The sequence below is a fragment of the Marmota flaviventris genome, chromosome 2, assembly GCF_047511675.1.
Source record: "Marmota flaviventris isolate mMarFla1 chromosome 2, mMarFla1.hap1, whole genome shotgun sequence".
Lineage (NCBI taxonomy): Eukaryota > Metazoa > Chordata > Mammalia > Rodentia > Sciuridae > Marmota > Marmota flaviventris.
Window position 1 is genome coordinate 2886395 of NC_092499.1, and position 16036 is coordinate 2902430.

At 47.7% G+C, this 16036-nt stretch overlaps 1 protein-coding gene across 15 annotated transcripts in view; it reads right to left on the reverse strand.

Annotated features, from left to right (window-relative positions):
* Klc1 (kinesin light chain 1) overlaps positions 1 to 9926 on the reverse strand; it is a 56166-nt gene extending 46240 nt beyond the window's left edge. For 12 of the 15 annotated variants that reach the window (XR_003584345.2, XR_011706496.1, XR_011706497.1 and 9 more), the window contains exon 1: positions 9749 to 9925. The gene's annotated coding sequence lies outside the window, so the exon portion shown is untranslated. Of the gene's footprint in view, positions 1 to 9748 lie in introns of all 15 variants that reach the window. The other 3 variants (XM_071607489.1, XM_027946610.2, XM_027946606.2) reach the window with 2 other exon arrangements.
* Positions 9927 to 16036: the final 6110 nt, after the last annotated feature.

The following is a 16036-nucleotide window of genomic DNA, read 5'->3' on the forward strand; positions in this document are numbered from 1 at the left end:
CATTAAAGTCAAGGTTCATTTTCCAGCAAAACCCCAAAAGGTCTTCTGAAGAGTCTCAACCTTTTTCAAACCACGATATCTTTAGATAAACATGAAAATATGGGCCTGAGGATATAGCACAGAGTGCTTGCCTTGCATGCACAAGGCCCTGGGTTCGATCCCCAGCACCAAAAAAAAAAAAAAAATACAATAAGGCACTCCTCTGTAGTCTGTATTTTTCTAAATGGAAAAAAATGTATATAAAATGGCTGGGGATATAGCTCAGTTGGTAGAGTGCTAGCCTTACATGCACAAGGCCCTGGGTTCAATCCCCAGCACAAAAAAAAAAAAGAACAATAAATAAATTCTGTATAGCTACCCATTTTCCCATGTCCTACCCTTTCCCAATGAAGAATCACTGTAGTGCTGGGGGTGTGGCACAGTGGTAGAGCACTTGCTTAACCTGCCAGGCCCCTAGGTCCCTTCCTCAGCAAAGAAAGGGAAGCAGGAAGGAAACGGATGTACACATTCTGCCTGAGGGCCGGGCTCCTCCAGCACTACCTCCTAGGCAGGAAGCTCATCTCCAGAGCTTCCCAAAAGAGCCCCTACACCTGAAAGTGTTCTGACTCATGGTTTCCTACTTGTCCTCTGCTACTCCTTTCCTCTAATCTAACTTAACCTAACCCTTTTATCCCCTCTTCAAACTTGAACCACAAGAATGAACCAAATAGAGGTATCCATGATGGCCAAGTAACCACAGAAAGTAAAACATATTCAAAAGACAGACGACAATACGTGCAGCAATTCTGAAACACCTCGCACTACTGTATAGAGGGGAAAAAAAATTGTTTGCCTTTGGGGGATTTTGTTGCAGACTTTCAGAACCAGGAAAATGAGGCACTTCCCCTGAGCCTGCTCACAGAGCCAGGGGGGTTGTTTGGAAATCCACCACCGCTGTGCTAGACCCTCCAGCTCTGCAATAACCCAGACTCACCACCCGTTTCAAGGTGTGCACATAACCCTGCAAGAGCTTACTTGCTCTTTTAAAAATTCACAGAGGGCTGTCTAGAACTGTGGCTGCACATGGGTGAAAAGATGTTTGCATCTCTGGCCCAGCTGTCAGTCCCCCTCTGCAGTCAGAGGGACTCCTGAAGCAAGATCACTGATCTGCTAGACCACAGGTCCATCACCTAGGAGCAAATTTTAAACACAACACTCTATAGGGAGAAGAACTATATGAAAATATAGAACATGTTTCTTCCTAAAACACGAATGAGTAAGTCCTAATGATCCAAATGTCCCTGGTTGAGCAAGCAGGAAAGAATGAACAGCTTCAACTAACTATATGATTAAGAGGATGAAGAGCAGGATGTCATAGGAATCTGGGAAGAAGACACTAGTGTGGGCAGTTTTAATTCTAGGCAGGGAAAGCAGTTCTTGATTGAACAGGAAAAATGTCAACAGATTAACCTAATGCCACAAAACTAGTTTATGCATTTAAGTGCTAATGAATGGAATAATTTTCTTTCCTAAAGAAAAATACAGAAAACATTTCTCAAAATGTTTTCTTTATTTTCCATGTTCTAAAAGAAATTATGAAGTTATTTGATTTTTTTAAATTTTTAGTTATAAATGGACACAATACCTTTATGTTTTTATTTATTTTTATGTGGTGCTGAGGATTGAACCAAGTGCCTCACACATGCTAGGCAAGCACTCTACGCTGAGCTACAACCCCAGCCCCAGAAAATGTTTTTAAAAAGCAGTTCTTATCAGGCACAGTGATGTAATCCCAGCAACTCAGGAGGCTAAGGAAGGAGAATCTAAGTTTGAGGCCAGCCTCACCAATTTAGCAAACTCTAAACAACTAGTAATTTTGAGACCCTGTGGCTCGGTGGTAAAAGGACCCCTGAGTTCAATCTCTTTTTTTTTTTTCTTTTTTATTTAGATAATATTTATTTTTCAGTTCTCGGCGGACACAACATCTTTGTTTGTATGTGGTGCTGAGGATCGAACCCGGGCCGCACGCATGCTAGGCGAGCGCGCTACCGCTTGAGCCACATCCCCAGCCCCGAGTTCAATCTCTGGTACCAAAAAGAAAAAAAAAACAGCAAAGAAAAAATATTTCTTCCTGCACACAGTGAGTTTAATCCCAACCACTTGGGTGGCTGAGGCAGGAGGATTACAAGTTAAGTTCCAGGCCAACTCACAGCTCATATAGCTCAGCAGTAGAGCATCTCTGAGTTCAATTCCCAGTACCATAAAAACAACAACAACAACAACAAAAAAAAAACTATTGGTTTATTAAAAGGCACAATTAGTTAAGTGACAGAGTGGGCAAAAATATTTGCAGCACATGTATCTGGCAAAGGACCTCTATCCAAAATATGTAAAGAACTTCTATACTCAATAATATTTTAAAAACCCAATTTATATTTTTTATTTTTCTCTCTTTCACTTTACAGAGATTTATCTTGTTCTATGTTTTGTCTATTTTCTCTGTGGTGATGGTGATTGAACCCAGTGCCTCAAGAACATTAGGCTTGTGCTTTACTGCTGAGCTACACCCCCAGTCCTAAGAGATTTATTTTGGTCGTGATTTTGCAGCTGAAGAACTCCAGTGTGGGCAGCCTCATCTGACGTGGCTTCATGCTGCATCCTAATATGCAGACAGTGCCACTCAGCCAGCCCAGCTTTTTAGAGAAGCAAAAGCCTTGAGTAGGCACTTGACAAAATCAGGTTACAAAAGGCCAAGACACACAGAAGCCGCCATCAGAACCTGCCACACACCTCTAGAGAACCTAAGATTTGACAGACAGGTGGTATCAAATGCTGGAGAGGATGGAAACCACCAGAACCACACACAGCTGGACAGAGCACAAAGAGACACAACCACTTCGGAAAATAGGAAGCATCTCTAAAAGTTAATCATACATCTACCGTGGAGCAACTGCATCCCTGGGTATTTACCCAAAATAAATTAAAATATATGTTTCACAGTCTGTACAAAGAGGAATAGCCCCCCAGATGCACACCAAGACAACTATCATGGCCTAGTCAAACAATAGAACAGTACTCAGGAGTAGAAAGGAATACCACAGAGACACATGCCCCAACATGAATGAATTTCAAAAATAGTATGCTAAAAAAAAAAGAGGCTGCATGGAGCCAGATATGGTGCCCACGCCTGTAATCCCAGCAACTCAGGGGGCCAAGACAGTAGCATTACAAGATCAAAGCCAACCTAGGTAACTTAGTGAGGCCCTCAGCATCTTAGTGAGACCCTGTCTCAAAACAAAAAATAAAAAGGGCTGGGGATGTGGCTCAGTGGTAGAGCCATATCCCGGGTTCAATCACAGTACCATGAAAGAGAAGGGGAGAGAAGGAGGGAGGTAAGGGGCTGGATGGGAAAACATATAATATATAGCCTTATGTATATTAAACTGGAGCGTAGGAAAACTAACCTATGGTGATAGAATCCAGTTGGTGCTGCTTGGAGGGGGAATGCCTGGTGGCTGAAAAAGAATCATAAAAAAATTTCTGGGCTGTATCTTGATACAAATTAATCACCAACTGAATGGTATATGTAAAATGTTAACATTTTACTATACATAAATTATATTTTAAATTTGTAAAAAATGTTTTTCAATATTTAATGCTGTATTATTCAGAAGTTACTCAGATGTTAACTGGAAGATGGTTACAAACTGTTTAGGAGACACTTCTCCCCAAGATTCTCTTACACACACCTACTCCATCAAGCACTGGGTTAGGAACCTCTATAAAGAGACTTTTTTTTTTTTTTATATTTATTTTTTAGTTTTCAGCGGACACAATATCTTTGTTTGTATGTGGTGCCGAGGATCAAACCAGGGTCCCTCGCATGCCAGGTGAGCGCGCTACAGCTTGAGCCACATCCCCAGCCCCTATAAAGAGACTTTACAGATGACCTTAAGACAGGGAGATTATCTAGGCAGGCCTGACCTAATCACATGAGCCCTTTAAGAGTGGCTCTAGTGGTCAGAGGCAGGAAGGCAGACACTCAAAAAGTTGGAGAGGAATTCAGAATAGGAAGCATCTCCACTGATGGCTTTGAAGAATGGAGGAGGCCAGGGAGCAGGGACAGCAGCTCTAGGACCAAGAGCAGTTCCCTGCTGACAGCCATTCATCAAAGAAAGGAGTTCCCTGGTCCTACCACCAAAATTAGTGAATTCCGTCACAACTCAAGAGCTCAGCAGAGTACCCTAGCTCCAGAAGTGAACAGCAAGGACACACAACTAGCACGTGAGAAATGAGCAGAGTTCCCATGGGAAATTAATATCAAGAGCATACCAAAAGTCCTTAGGACTTTATGACGTTTTAGTTAAAAGGAACAAAAGTTACGGATGAACCTTGTAAACACTATGAGGAGTGAAACACTCTGGTTGCAGAAGGGCAATTACTATAGGACTCCATGCATTTATCTAGGCAGCCAGAACCACAGAAACAGAAGCAGAAAGGTGGTTACCAGGCAGCTGGAGGGAGGAGGCCCAGTGTTTAGTGGACTCAGAATCTCAGTGCCATGAGATTAAACTGAGTTGCAGAGAGGCTGCAAACATGCAAAGATCCTTAACACTATTGAACAGTGCATGTATAAGTGGTTAAAATGTAACTCTTTAAAAAAAAAAAAAAAAAAAAGTGAAATTGGGGGCAAAGCTTTCCCTGATAAAGACAATTACAGGATTCACTTGAGGGTGAAGCTTCAAGTACTGCAAGGTGCTTCCAAGCTTGACTGTGGAAGCAGATGCATGGGTTAGCACCCTAACCTCGCAGCACTAACATGCCCTCTCACCTCCCACTCCTCACCAGGAAGATGGAGGTAGCCACAGCTCTGATCTTACTGGAACAGTGCTGGCATCACTGTGACATTTTAGTGATAGTAGTGCAGTGATCTCCAGAGGTGCCTGGACACAAACACCCATGATGTGCAGTGGAAGTCAAGAACAGCCCACAATCTCAGCTGGGCTAACTGGGATATTTTAGAACCAAGAAAGTGACTTCTACTTTATCCACATGCGCAGCTCTGCCTAAAATGTTGGTTTTGCTGCCAGATGTGGTGGCACACACCTGTAACCCCAGCAAGTCAGTAGGCCAAGGCAGGAGGATAGCAAGTTCCAGGTCAGCCTGGTCAACTTAGTGAAACCCTGTACCAAAGTAAAATTTAAAACAGGGCTGGAGGTATAGCTGAATGGTAGGGTATCCCTGGGCTCAATCCCCAGTAGTAGGGGAAAAAAAAATTTGTTGTATTTGTATTAATATTCACTTATCCATTTTGTATAAGTGTGGATAGCACATCAAGAATATTTAAAAAGTACAGATCCAAATTGCTTTCATCTGCCTCCAAACATACGTTAAAACCAAAACAAAACAATAATTCATTTCTGACTCACGAGTTTGCTACCTGGGTGGAAAGACATAAGGATACCCTGGTTAGGACATAGGGCTCTGGCTTGGGCTCCTACTTCCAGGGAAACCTGGAAGATTGCTGGTAACTTGTCTAGAGGCCAGACCCAACAGATGTTTTCAGTCCTATTCCTCCTCGACCTCTCAGCTACTGAATGGTGACCTCTTTTCCCAGTGTCCCAAAGTGTTCTTCTCCTTAGGGCTGCTCCACTGTCTATATACCAGAAGGTCACTTCACCTGGCCCTCAACATGGAGTAATCTAGACCATCAGCCTCAACCCTTGTCTAATTCCAGAACTGCATCTCCAGCTGCCCACTGGGGCCCCCACAAGCACCCCAGATTTATCATATCCAGAAGTCAGACAATCTTGTCGTCCTCCCACTTTCCCTATTGTGATGGGTGTCACCAACCAATGAGTCACCAAGTTAGAGATGAAGAAGTCATTGTAGATGCATTCCTTCAGCAAACACCTATGAAGTGCCTACTGGGTGCCAAGCCCTGCCCCTTCCTGAGATGAGGACTGCACAAGACAGTAAACAAAACAAGAAAACAATAGAGCAAAACAATGCAGCATTTAGGTAATGAGGAGGAGAAGAAAAGTCAGGCAAAGCAGAGACTACAGAGTGGAGCATGTTGCTCAAAACTCCACAGCTGGGTATGGTACCTGAGTGGGGCCAGAGGGAGGCCAGACAATACCAGGTCCAAGAGGGCACTGTTGAGAATCTTAGCAGAGAAGTGACATGGCCCACTGGTGCTTGCACAGGCCTGCCCTGGTACAAGGATGGGGCATCCTTGCCATCCCTCTACCTCCACCTGCAGCCTCTCCCCGGCACCAAGGCAGCCCACAGTACCCTAAATCATTTCCCTGGATGAAACTGCTCCTCTGCACCTCCTGCCACTGCCCTAATTCCAGACTCAAGGCCTCACTTCAGGTGAATAGCTGCCTCACTTGTTCATCCCAGCCACCAGCACCAGCCACACCACCTGCCTCACTATGTTAAGTCACAGACCCAGGCCCTGTCCATTCTAAATGCCACCTAGCTCCTTAGTCCTCCAATCCTCCTTGCAGCCCCAGAAGAAGAGCAGCCTCTGAGGTCCTCCACAGGTCCTCCACAGCAGACTGCCCTTGGGCCTGTTTCCTCCACTCAGCCCATAGCTCCAGGCCACCCTGACAATTGACACTTTCCTTCTAGTGTCTCTGAGGAATAGCTGCCTATCAATTGTCTCTAACCTCTATGGCTCTGCCCTGCCAGATTGACTGTCAGCTTTCTTCTCCAAATCTCTGGCCACTTAGGAGTGCCTGCCATTCAGGGCATTCTCAAGTCATTTAAAGCCATGCCTTCCCTGAAACCTGTCAAAAACTTACCAAGGGGCGCTGAGGTTGTGGTTCAGTGGTAGAGCACTCGCCTAGCATGTGCAAGGCGCTGGGTTTGATCCTCAGCACCACATAAAAATAAACAAATAAGGGCTGGGGCTGTAGCTCAGTGGCAGAGCGCTTGCCTAGCACGTGTTTGATCCTCAGCACCATATAAAAATAAACAAATAAAATAAAGGTGTGCTGTCCATCTACAACTACAAAAAACAAAACAAAAAAAAAAAACAGATTTTTTAATAAATAAATAAAATAAAGATATTGTGTCCAACTACAACTAAGAGAAAAAAAAATTAAATAAAAAATTAAAAAAAACTCACCAGGTCCTATTGCTCAGGCTTTTAATAATCCTGTCTTTGTAACATAAAATCTTGGTTTCTGATACTTCACTCATCTACTAAGAACTAATCTTAGCTACGTGTAGTGGCCCACTCCTGTAATCTCAGTGACTTAGAAGGCTGAGGCAGGAGTATTTGAGCTCCTAGCCAAGCATGGTACCACACCTGTAATCCTATCAGCTCCAGACCGCAAGTTCAAGTCTTGGCAACTTAGTAGTGATTCCCAGTCTGGAAATAAATTTTTTGAAAAAAAGAGGAATACTGGGGCTGGAGTTGTGGCTTAGGGGTAGCACACTTGCCTGTGTGAGGCCCTGGGTTCGATCCTCAGCACCGCATTAAAAAAAAAAAAAAATCCATTTACAACTAAAATAAAAAAATATATTAAAAAAAAAAAGAGGGGGCTAGGGATGTGGCTCAAGCGGTAGCGCGCTTGCCTGGCATGCGTGCGGCCCGGGTTCAATCCTCAGCACCACATACAAACAAAGATGTTGTGTCTGCCGAGAACTGAAAAATAAATATTAAAAAATTAAAAAAAAAAAAAAGAGGAATACTGGGGTTACAGCTCAGCAGTAGAGTGTTCGATGGGTCAATCCCCAGTGATAGAAAGAGAGAGAGAAGAAAGAAAGCTAGCTTGCTAAAGACCCTGCCTTGAAATTTAATTTTTTTTTTTTAAATTGGGGGTATAGCTCAGTGGTAGAGTGTCCCTGGGTTCAATCCCCAGTATGGGGGAGGGGGGGGGGATTAATCCTACATTAACTCAACTTTCAAATTTCTATTTCTCATTTTCTGTTTAAACCATCACATTTCAAAATTCTTTATACCCTTTAGAAAGTTATACACCTTTTTCCAACATGATGAACATGCTTAAGAATGTATCTTTTTAAAAATGAAAACATGGGGCTGGGGCAGCAGCTCAGTGGTAGGGCACTTGCCTAGGGTGTGTGAGGCCCTGGGTTCGATCCTGAGCACCACATAAAATGAAACAAATAAAGTCATGCTATCCATTAAAAAAAAAAAAAAAAATGAAAACATTTAGATAACTAAAGTAAGTGCTAATTGTGAGATACTTAGGATACTGTGTCCCTCTCCCCAGGAAAGTTTCCTCCCTCCTTGCTAAAGAAAATCCCCATCCTTTATACTCTTCTCATGCACTGTGCTTTCAGGAGACACTGCCAAGACAGGAGAGTAACTGGAGCTGCAGTGAAGCTACCGCCCAGTCTCACACCAATGGGGACCATCACAGGGCTGCCAGGCTCAACTGCAAGATGATGTTGCATTCTTTGATGGTTTGCAGAGTGCCTGTCTTCACACATATAATGTGAAATTTTAAATATTTAGTACCACTTTACCCTTACAAATGTTTAAGAAACAGCAATGAGTCAAATGTTCCACCATAACTGAAGCTTACAATCAGTCCACCAAAGAAGTAAATCCTTAGCTGTAATATGATTAAGAAGACTTAAGGTCGTACCAATTTCCTAATGGGTTTTTCACTGACCTATTACAATGTATTCAGAGTTGATTCTGATCAAAGGCTTAGTCATGCTGCCAAGGGAAAAACAAATAAACAAATAGCCTTGGAATTTAACAAAAAGAATCAAAGATGCAACCGGCCTTTTACACAGTAGTTTTAAACGGTATATTTCAAATACTTTGTTCTCACACTTTTTAAAGATACCATTTTCGCAGGTGCTCCTTGCTGTCACTTAATATGCATATTATTAACACATTTAAATAAAATAGCAGGCTGAAATAATTCTAACACAATAGACCTGGAATGGTCTAAAACCCTTGTTATAAAACCAACCACTCCATTACGCGTTATTTTTTTAATGCTTTAATGTTTAAAGGAAAAGGGAACGCCACGTGCGACACAGAAAAGCACTCCAGGACTGGGGCTGCTGCACGTTCAGAGGCCACGATGGCCCGGGACATTCTGAACCCGGTCAGTGAAAGAAAAGGCCCGCCTGACAGCGCGGATGACAGTGTCGCCCAGGGCGGTGCCGCGGAAAGGCGGGGACGGGCAGGAAGGGAACCATGGACAAAGCCGCCCGCCGCCCCTCGCCGCCTCCCCAGGCGGCCACAGCCCAGCCGCGCGGCTCCTGGCACACAGCTGTCGCGGCAGCGCCCGCCGGGAACCCCAGTCCCGAGGCACACGGATGGAGAGGGGACAGGGACCCGAGGCACGCGAATGGGGAGGGGTCAGGCAGAAACCGAGCCTTGACGGGAGCGAATGAAGATGGACAGGCACCCGAGCCTGCACCGACGCGGGCGGAGAGGGGACAGGGACTCGCGCCCAGAAGGGTGCGGACGAGGAGGGAACTGGAACCCGCGGCAGGAAGGACGCGGAGGAGGAGGAAGGGACAGGGACCAAGGCCGGAGGGGCGCGGACGAGGAGGGGACATGGACCCGAGCCTGGAAGGGCGCGGGTGACGAGATGACGGGACCTGAGGCCGGAGGGTCGCGGACGAGAAGGGGACAGGTACCCGAGCCTGGAGGGGCGCGGGTGACGAGGTCACGGGACCGAGGCTGGAGGGACGCGGTGAGGAAGGGACGGGAGCCGCCTCCAGGGCCGCGGTGGGCAGGACCGGGCCCGTGTCCGCGCCGCGCACTCACCGTCCGTTCGGAGGGCCGCGCTCGCTCGCGCTGTCGGCTGGGAGCGGCCGCCCGAGGCGCGGCGCCGCGGTCACCAGCGAGGAGCGCCTCCGCGGCCGCCCCGCTGCATCCCCGGCCGCCGGCCCGCGTACCCCGTACACTCCCAGCGCCTGCTCCGCCGCCGAAAATGGCGTCCCGGCGCCGCCCGCCCACAATGCCGCGCGCCGTGACGTCACCCGCCCTCGCGCCGCCGGGCGGGGCGCGGCCGGGGAAACTGAGGCGCGTGTGGGGCTGGGCGGCGGCTGGTCCCACGGGTTGCGCGGGGCAGCGCGCTAGGCTCCTGCCGGGGAGCCAAGCCTGCGAGTCCGCAACGACGCCGGTCTTCCGCGAGACCCCGCCCGGGGCCACGAGACGCTAGGGGTCGAGCTCCGGTGGTCGCCCGGCACTCGGTCCGCGCGCGGTCCGCGCCTCCTAAAGGAAGGGAGGAGGCTCGGGGCCTGGCCGAGCGCTCGGCCTCCGCCAGGCCTGCAGGGCGTGCCCGCTGGCCAGGAAGCCCCTGCGCTCCCACTGCAGGCACCCCAGCTGCAGGCCTGACTCAGCAGCCGGCTGGAGGGCTGAGTCAGCGACAAGGCTCTGCTTGCCTGCCAGGGCTGGAAAACCTTCCAGGCGCTTTTCACCCGGAGGGGTGCAGGTACCAGCCCCCGCCCGGCCGTGGGAACTGCTGCCCTCCTAGATAGTACCAGCAGCGCCTGCAGCCCTGGTCATCCTGCAGTTATGCCAGCAGCAATAAGGAGACAGAGGCTCCTGGGTTTTCCCAGGGAGCCCCGTTACTTTGGTCTGTTTTATAAATGCAAAGATGGGCGAACAAGGGTGGGAGCTCCTATGGGTAGCAGAGAAGCTCGGATCGGAGCAGGGAAAGGCATAGATAGGGCCAGTATCAAACCCTCTCCACACTGCCCTCAGTGATTCCAGATAAGCTGCAGGTTAGATGTCACCTGCTCCTCAACCATTGCCATAGGGCCGGTTGGACAATGCACAATAGTCGCCGTAAATGGCACCTGCAAAGCATCCACCGGTTCATGGCAAAGTTCCCCTGGAAAGAGAAGAGCCAGCTGAATAGGAGCCCGTTTATTTTTCTGGGCCTCTGGGCCCCTTGCTTCCTGTCACCCCAGCAAGATCCCATGATGACTTGTCTTCTCTCTGATTGCACTCTGTATGGGTAGCCAAGACTCTATCTCTTTGACATTTCTTTCCTTCTATCCCCATTGCCACCATTTTATTTTTCTTGTTCCTCTGTCCCCTCAACCAGTGTCTGTTCATCTTCTGTGGTCCTTCTGGGAAGAAGAACAGGATGCACTGATGAACCAGGCAGATAAAATCCCTGCTCTCCAGGAATTCAGTTCTAGTGGGGAGAGACAGGTGGTAAAGACAGGGAAATATCTGACCTTTATGAGATCTGAGACCCAGAGGATAGGAAGAAGCCCCCACAAGGCCAGCATAGAGCACTCCAGCACGTCTTTGGGCAGGAAGAGCCTGGAGTGTTGGGGAAGAAGAGGCCAAGTCATCCAACACATACACCAGTCCTGCCATGCTGCTCTCAGCACCAAGTCCAAACTCCTTAGCTTGGTCTACAGGGCCCACAAAACCTAATGTTACCAACTTCTGGTCCCCTGGACACCCTCACCTGTCCCTGAGTTCACCCTGCCCTTCCCCAACATCTCACCCCTACGGTGGTGTCCTCTCTGACTAGAATGTTCCCCCAGGTACTCTAGGACTCAGCCAAGAGTCATTTCTTTCAAGAAGCCTTCCCTGCCCATGCCAGCCTGAACAAGCCTTCCTCTGAGTTCCTACCTGTCCCTTCCCCTGAAGTTTACTGTGGTCAGTTTACAGGACCGCCTCCCCTTCAGCCTACATGCAGTAGAACAGGAAGCACCTGTGTCCTCATCAACCCCAAGCCCTGCCCAGCTCCTGCCACAGACTACACAGAGGCTATGAAGGCAAATGTAAGATGGGAAGATCAGACAGTCCCTTCTCCAGGTCTTCTTTGCCTGGCCCAGCCTCCTCTGATGAAATAGACATGAAAGATCCTTTTGAGTCCCTGAGTTCTGCCGTGGTCCTCAAGAGTTCCTGCCAGTCCTTGGAGCCATTAATGTCTGAAGTCCCCCCTTCCCTCCCCAAGTACTGTCTAGGGCCAAAAGACATGGACATTCTGCTCTACTCTCCTGAATATCCAGCAGTTCTAGTGGAGCCTCTCAGGATGCCTGCCCAGCAGGGGGCTGAAGCACATGAGTTTCCAACTCATCCTCAACTGGGGTCCCTCTCTGAGATGAGGAGCACCCCACTCACTGAACCACCTACCTGTGCTTTGACCCTCACAGCAACTCAGCAGGGCACCACACCACTGTCCCCATTTTTTGAGGTTTGGGGTTTGTTTTTTTTTTTTTTTTTTTTTTTGGCACTGGGGATTGAACTCAGGGGCACTGGACCACTGAGCCTCATCCCCACCCCTATTTTGTATTTGACTTAGAAACAGCATCTCACTGATTTGCTTAGTGCCTCACTGTTGCTGAGGCTAGCTTTGAACTCGTGATCCTCCTGCCTCAGCCTCCCAAACCACTAGGATTGCAGGCGTGTGCCACAATGCACGGCCCACTGTCCCCATTTTGCAGATGCTGCAGGGGTCCTGCAAGTTCCAGCATTTGCTTGTTGTCCTCTGGAGGCATCCACATTTCAGAATGAAGACAAAACCCTCCATGCCTCCCATGCAGCACCTGACGAGCCAAGAAGTTGGTGTCCAGTGGGAGCTCAGCAGGGCTACTGCAAGGCAGCAAACCCATTACTCTGCCCCTCCCAGTAAGCCTAGAGGAACAGGACCCTGAGGACAAAAATTGGGGGTTACCAAGATGAAGCCTAAACCTTTATTTATGCAGATGCTGGTACCTCTGATCATCTCTGGGGCAAGCAAACGACTGGAGGGTTGCAGAAAAGGCTGTGCCCTAAGGAAGCAGCAAGGGACCTTGGCCCTTCACCCACCCCACAAAGCAGGAGTAAGGGTTTCTCCAGCAGACAGAGAGAGGAGCAAGCTCTCCCCTTGCTCCCTTGAAATTACTCTCCCATTTGACAAAGGCAGTCTGTGTGGTGGGCACTGCCACCTCTGTCCTGCCTGTTTCTCCACCTTCTCCTTCCATGGCCCCTCCTGGCCTAGCAGGAGGCTTGGGGATGAGGACGAATCACAGGGTGTGCCGGCTTGGCATCCGGATCTTGGCTAATCTGGGCTCAGTCCTGCCTTGCTGCCAGCAGGTCACACCCTTTCTGGTCTCAGGCTTCAATTCTAAAAATGGAACTTGTATGGTTTCCACATTTTTTTTTTTCTTCACAGAGCTAGAGTTGCCCAACACAAAGCTCCAGGGACGGCTTCCTTCAGAACAAAGCAAAAATCAGTAGCAGCACATGGATGAGGAAGGGGCTCCCACCGGCCCTCACTGTCCCTGCCCCATCCTGTTCCTCTGAAAGGATGGGGGTTGAGGCCTGGGTCCCGATGGAGAGCCCAGGTCTTCTGAGGGAATGGGGCCTGAGGTTCTCCAGACGCTGGCAGGCCACCATGGCAATTCCTCCATGTTTTGAAGCCCAGGTCGGTGGCAGCTGGGTTCTTCAGTGTTCTAGAGCCCAGGTCCCTGCAGTCATGCCTTGACTGCACCCTCACATGCTGGGCAGACTGTACAGCTGGAGGAGGAAACCTCAGCCTCAAGAGGGCCGCTGCCCAGGGCTGGGATGTAGCTTAGTCATGATATGACTATATGCAAAGAAAAGAAGAAGAAGAAAACAAAAAGGATGGCTGCGCAAACTAGGTGCAGTGGCACACACCTGTAATCCCAGCAGCTTGGGAGGCTGAGGCAGGAGGATCATGAGTTCAAAGCCAGCCTCAGCAACTGAGGCCTTAAGCAACTTAGCAAGATCCTGTCTCAAAATAAAAAATAAAAAGGACTGGTATTGTAACTCAGTGGTTATGTACCCTGGATTCAATTCCCAGTATCAAAAAAAAAAGAAAGAAAGAGGGTACATGCCTAGCCACATACAGTACCCTGAGCACAGAGGTCTATAAATGAGGACAGATGCATAAAGGTGAACAGGAAGGACTTCTCTGCCACACAAAGGTGGTCCTGGCTGCATGCACATTTGTAGAGTCACCTCACACTTACTGAACCCAAATATGTCTCTTGACCTGAGCTGTGTGCTGGAAGGCTCACCCTTCAAGTGGCCAGGAGAATATTTATCCTACTTCGCTTCTGAATCATGAGTTGTGGTTGGGAAGTGCTGAGCCTTGTGTGCCTCTGGCATGGAAACTTGACCACTATATGTGGGTATCTAGAAAGGGCCCTGCTAAAAGCTGGGAGAGAGTCAGGCGTCAAGGTGATCCCAACAGTTCCAAGATGGCTTGACAAACACCATAATAGACAAACACTGGAGCTGGTGCTGGGCCCAGGTCCTGGGAACTGAGATTCTGTATCAGCATTCTCTGTGACATGTTACCATAATACACATGGACAGAAGCGTTGAAATGTGTGCAGCAAACCCCCACTTACTCATCACGGAGAGTCTACCATTTTGCCCTATTTGCTTATCAAGGGTCTCTCTTCCTATCTGTGTTCATCAGCTCTTCCTTTACCTGTGCATTTCTTTTTTTTTTTTAGAGAGAGAGAGAGAATTTTTTAATATTTATTTTTTAGTTTTCGGTGGACACAACATCTTTGTTTGTATGTGGTGCTGAGGATCGAACCCGGGCCGCACGCATGCCAGGCGAGCGCGCTACCACTTGAGCCAATTCCCCAGCCCATACATGTGCATTTCAAATTAATTTGCAAACAAACATCAGTACACTTTACCCCTAATTTCTTCAGCAATTCATATCCTTAAGTTCATATCCTTAAGTTCAATATTTGTAATTTCAGAGAACATTTACATATGGTGGAATACACACACCTTAAGGATGCCATTCAAAGAATTTTGTTTTACATTATATGTGCCTTTATTTCAGAAACTTTATTTCAGAAACTTTTTTTTTCTCCTTTCAGCATTTGGAATGGAACCCAGGCCTCATGAATGCTAGGCAAGTGCTCTATCATTGAGCTATATCCCAGTCCTTTAATTTTGAGAAAGGATCTTGCTGCATTTCCCAAGTTGGCCTCAAACTGACAATCCTCCTGCTAAAACCTCCCATATCACTGGGATTACAGGTGTGTGCTGTCACACTCGGTTAGTTTCTTTTTTAAAGCCATTTTATTGTTTTTTATTTTTTGTGATGCTGGGAATTGAACCCAAGGCCTTGCATGTGCTAGGCAAGGGCTCTATCACTAAACTACACCAATCCCAGCCATAGAGCCATTCATACTTTCACAGAAAATTTTGAGCAAAAAGTACAAAGAGTTCCCCCATACTTCCCCTTCCCATTATCACACTACTAGTGTAGTGTGTTTGTTAAAATTGATAGATCCATACTGATACATTAACCAAGCTCCAGAGTTGACCTGAGGCTCACTCTGTACTGCACATTGTATTGTGAATTCTGTAGGTTTTGACACATGCACAGTGATCTGAAGAGTTTTGAGAAAACATTCATCTGTGTATTGGAAACCCTACCAAGCAATGGGACATTTCCACCACAGTTCAGAGCCTGCAGACGAGAAGCCCCCCTCCTCCAGTATGACCTCATCTCAATCAATTTCATCTGTAGTGTAACTATTCCAAGTATGATCATGTTCTGAGTCATGGAGATAGGATTTCAACAAATAGATTTTGGGGGACACAGCTCAGCCCTAAAGAAACACAGCAGGGGTCAGGGCAGAGCATAGGGTGGCCAGCACAGTTCCCCAGTTACCCCACTCCTTTCCTCCTGCCCTCTTCTCTACTCCCCTAGGTGCTACATCTCCAAGAGAGGTGGGTATCTGTCCCTTCAGCCTGCTGCTGTCACCAGGCAGGCCCAGGAGCTTCCTCACCCACCTGACAATCCCTGGTTGGTTCCCAAATCCTCTCCCTCTGTCAGCCATCTTCTCATCACTATAACTAAATGCTTGAGATGACAACTTAAAAGAAAGGAGGTTTATTTTGGCTCACAATTTTGCAGGTTTCAGTCCATGATTGGCGGACCCAATTTTGGGGGCCTGTGGTGGTACATCATGGCAGTAGCACATGGCACAGCAAAGCCACTCACCTCATAATCAGGAAGCAAAAAAGAAAGAGAGGAAGAGATTAGGGTTCTACAATCTCACCTTTTTAAATTTTTTTTTAGTTGTAGATGGACATAATACCTTT